General features: G+C 42.2%; 1 pseudogene; it reads left to right on the top strand.

Annotated features, from left to right (window-relative positions):
* The first annotated feature begins 3498 nt into the window (after nucleotides 1-3498).
* Nucleotides 3499-4594, top strand: LOC101416580 (TBC1 domain family member 22B-like; annotated as a pseudogene).
* Nucleotides 4595-4845: the final 251 nt, after the last annotated feature.

Raw genomic sequence — 4845 nt, 5'->3', positions numbered from 1 at the left:
TTGTCAGTCCAGAGATTCAAATCTCCTAAATATATCTTAAACCCCAACATTAACTGCACCTCCAGCACATTAGCATGAAAGTCTTATGAAGGGAGATCCCATCTGAGTCCAGATTCATCACACATAAACACCATTTCCAAAGAGGGGCCATCTGCCCTGGTAGTTAACCCCATTGGCCATGACCATAACTCCCATGGGTCTCTTTAGCCCTCAAAGGAACCAATATCTGGGGGTTGTATCTGCTTTATCTGTCTCTCTGACTCTGCTCAGTTGTGCATGAGGGCAAACCTTCTGCCAGCCTCCAGACTCTTTTTTAGAAACTCGTAGCCATATAAACTCATTTCTCCTTTCCATTTCCCCCTTACTTTAGGTCAAACAGCATTTTAAAGTCATGGTATTTTATGTAGACATGGATATTCTGCTGATCCGCATTGAACCTTCCGTATAAGGTCATTTTCCAGTTGCATCATCAGTTGGTAGTTGATAGTGGTCCCTCGTTGCCAGGGAGGCTCATCCCCGGGTGTCATGTCCCACGCTGGGGGGAAGGCATTGCATTTACATGCTGAGTTTGGCTTCGAGACTGGCCACATTTGAGTAACATGAAGGCTGACAGAAGGAAATTCCCAGGCACAAAGTTGCTCTAGGCCTTGTTATTATTTTGGGTTTATCAGCTCACAAGCATAGTCATTAGTATCAGGGGCTCACTGTTGAACCCTCACTCCCTCCCGGTCCCCACCACTGTACCTGGGAGACTGTCGCTGCTCCCCTAGGGACCACGACAGAGCACCACTGGCCAGGAACCCAGTACCCCCCCTACTGTGGTTTTTAATTGTTGCCACTATGAGTATATCCAAACATTACCATGCACCCTGGACATATGTTCTGTACAGCTCCCTGTCAGTCATATATCATCTGTCATTGGTAGGGGATTGAAATTTAGAGGTGTAGGGAGAGGGCAGCTTACCATATCTTGGGTTCACCCAGTGCCTACTAAGGAGGGATTAAAAGATTCTGAGTAGGGATGATATGTCCTGTGCATTAGGAAAATTAATTTAATAATAAAATAGTGAAGTTATCACAGAGGTAGGAAATGAGCTAGGACATTCTTACATTAACCTTTCATTATTTAACTGTAGTTAAGTGTGCCTACTATTAAATATATTTGAATTTTTTTGTTTGGGCTATAGCAGTTCTTTTTAAAAATGGTCTCTATTCTATATAATTCTTGCTAAATATTGAGGTATGACAAAAACATACCAGGCAAAACGTGACAGTGGTTTACCCTTGAGACTAAGGTGGGTCATCTATAACCCTTGGCATCCTTTTATTTATTTTAATTGCAGCTGAAACTTCAGGGCATTTCTACTAGCCCACTACATTTAATAACTATTATAGTTATGGTTACCTGGAAGCAACAGATAAGCACAGAGAAACTTATTACTTTATAAAAAGTTCATCTTTTAGAGTCTTCCAGATATGATGAAACATTTAGGGTCTTGGTTAGATCTCCAGAGTATAGCAGAAGTGTAGTAAATGGACTTAGAAAATGCAAAACTGCTACATTTCAGATGGTTGTTGTAAGTCATTTGTTACATCCTGACTTCATCCATAAGACACTTCATTCTTGTGTATTTCCTTAGGGAATGCCTCTATTCCACATACAAATAAGAAAGAAATTGGCTTGGGGAAGTTGTAACAGATGACCAAGCTGGGTGGTCAGTGTGAGGTGGATGCAGACCTGAGATGTCTCCGTCATACAAGTGTTTTCTTCCTAGCAGAACTCTTATCTGTTGTGTATCTAAGGACTTTGATTGTTTCGCTGTTGGTGCCTCTTTGAGCCTGTAATATCCAATCTGTTCCTATTTTAAACCCACAAAATTATACAAGCTCTCTGTAGTAGCTGGACTGATTGGTTATTTTGATGTGAAATTGTTTAGACACCAGATCAGATGGCCCACGTGGTAGGAAGACTAAGAGGAACATTATTTAAAATAAAACACACAAAAACTAGAGGTTTATTTATACACCACTGACTTTTGTTCATATATTCCAAACTGCAATTTGAGGAAGAAGTGTGAACACATTTATGCAATTTTCTTGATGTCCATCACCACACATACAAAAAGAGATACCTAGTTTATTTCTGTTTTCTAGAATTGGGCATTTGCCTTGATTTTTATTTCACACTGATATCTAGAAATAAGACTAGTTAATTGCTTCTTGGCCTTTTGGTTAAGATCAAGAGTAGAAATAATGTTAGGAATCTGTCATTTTAATTAATTTAAATTCATTTTCTATAGGGAAAAACAATTAGCATAGAGTATATGTTAATGTGCATTTTCTCACTATGAGGAAAACTCCAGTGAAATTAGTTTAGTAATACCTTATTCTGAGTTCTTTTGTGTGATGCAGGAAAACAGCATTTTTTTTTTTGCATCATTTTTAAAGACCCCCCTCAAGAAGGCCAATTGCACAGGGACTTGACATTTGGGGCAAGTTGTGCAGATTTCTAGAAAACACATTTTTGCTTGGAAGAGAGTGATAGTCTTGCACAGGATTTAAACATCAAGACATCAGTAGGTGGTAAGTGACTTAAGAGCCTTAAACGATGTGATTTGTTACTGAATGTCAAATGCAGCTCTTCAAAGGGACTAGCAGATAAAGTGGAAAGAAATCTCAGAAGTGATATTTGTTTAGAGGGATGCAAAATGATCAAGACATTCTGAGATGGAGTTGTGGGTTTAGGATTGTTTTTGCCCCTCACCTTGAGTCTTGCTGAAACATGCCACAGTGGTGGTGTTTCCATTCCCTGGGAACGGGAATAATGAGAAAGATTTTAGTTGCTTAACTCTTTTGCAGTTTTTCAGGAATGCTTTCACCAATGCCTTTATTTTTTGTTTTTATCATCATATAAGGGTAACTTGGTGGGAGATATCTGGAGAAAGATTGTAACAATTCGGCCCTTTATTGCATCTTATCTTTCTCTCTAAGATGGTATAGCATGTTTTGTATCTTAGGGGCAAATAAAGATTACAGGAACAAAGCACTCAATTTTATTTTATTAATTCATATTAGCAACACAAGTGTGTTCATATATCAATAGCTACATAACAGTAATTTATCTGTCTCATTGACAATATACAAAATAAGAATCTATATTATGTAAGTACATGTCGATAACTTGATTCAACCTCATGTTCACTGATGGAATAAACGGTTATTAAAATGATGTCATTGATGTTACCGGTCAGCTTCAAGGACATGCAGCAATCCCGCTCCCCATTGGTCCGCCTGTCCACAGCCTGAGAAGCCCACCAATGGTAGCGCCTCTGGGTGGAGGGTCACCCACATCCAAGATGGCGCCCCCAGGAGCTGGGAGCGGGTGACCACTAGGGAAGTGGCCTGGGTTGGCCCTCGGGTTGTGGGGTCTGGGGGCGTCTGGCTGGGTCCCCCTCCCCCCACCCGGCCCACCTACAATGCCTTCCCTGGGCCAGAGCAATGGCCGTTGAAAAGAGCACGCAATTTTGGAAGAGGAGTGCCAAGCTTCCGGGGAGCATCCAGCCTGTGTATGGAGCACAGCACCCTCCTCTGGACCCACTGCTCACCAAAAACTTCATTAAAGATCGGTCAAAAGTCAATGCAGTTCCTCTGAAGAATAAGAAGGCCTCCAGTTTTCATGAGTTTGCCCGGAATACCAGTGATGCGTGGGACATTGGTGATGATGAAGAAGAGGACTTTTCCTCACCTTCTTTCCAAACCCTGAACTCAAAGGTTGCTTTGGCAACTGCAGACCAGGTGCTGGAAAACCACAGCAAGCTGAGGTTGAAACCACAATGGTCCCAGTCAACAACATCCGAAGTTCCTGCCAACTACAAGGTCATAAATTCCAGCAGTGATGCCCAACTGTCCAGAAACTCCACTGATACATGCCTGAGGAACCCTCTCAACAAACAGCAGCCGCTCCCTCTCTGACCCATCATCCCCCTCGTTGCCCAGATCTCAGACCAGAATGCTTCTGGGGCTCCCCCAATGACTGTCCAGGAGAAAACCCGCCTAGAAAAGTTCCATCAGCTTCTCTCCAGCCACAACACTGACTTAGATGAACTGAGGAAGTGTGGCTGGCCAGGGGTTCCCAGGAGGGTTCATCCTGTAACCTGGAGACTCCTGTCGGTGAGCTCTGCCTACCTTGTGGAGAAGTGTGAGCCTCACGCAGTCCTTCTTGACTGATGAGGGCTATCTCCCCGCAAACACTGAGAGGAGGAAGTTGACCCTGCAGAGGAAGCAGGAGGAGTATTTTGGCTTCATTGAGCAGTATTATGACTCTCGAAACGAGGAGCACCACCAGGACACCTACAGAGAGATTCACATTGACATTCCAAGGACAAATCCTCTCATTCCACTGTTCCAGCAACCACCTGTACAGGAGATCTTTGAGAGAATTCTCTTTATTTGGGCCATCTGACACCCTGCTAGTGGGTATGTCCAGGGAATTAATGACCTGGTTACTCCGTTCTTTGTCATCTTCGTCTCAGAATATGTGGGTAAGGAGCGTGAGTATCAAATTGAGCAAGCTATTGCTGTTTCTTATCTTTGATCTATTCATTGGTTTTCCCCCAAGAGTGTAGCCAGTGTGCATGGTTTACTAAAAAAGAGATAGTGGCTTTGAAACACACAATTAAAAACCCTGTTTTAAAAGCAAAAAAAAAAAAAGACGTCATTTCAGTTGAGAGGGTATGGAGTTCTTCCTGATAAAACAACTATTTCCTCTCTACCATCACCTTGGGAACACCAGAAAACCAAACATTAGCTGTGCATTCATTTGTGTTATTCAATATTTTTTCAGCT

This window comes from Dasypus novemcinctus, chromosome 30 (genome assembly GCF_030445035.2).
Source record: "Dasypus novemcinctus isolate mDasNov1 chromosome 30, mDasNov1.1.hap2, whole genome shotgun sequence".
NCBI classification, from domain to species: domain Eukaryota; kingdom Metazoa; phylum Chordata; class Mammalia; order Cingulata; family Dasypodidae; genus Dasypus; species Dasypus novemcinctus.
The sequence above is the reverse complement of the archived record's forward strand: the minus strand, read 5'-3'. Positions and strand labels throughout refer to the sequence as shown.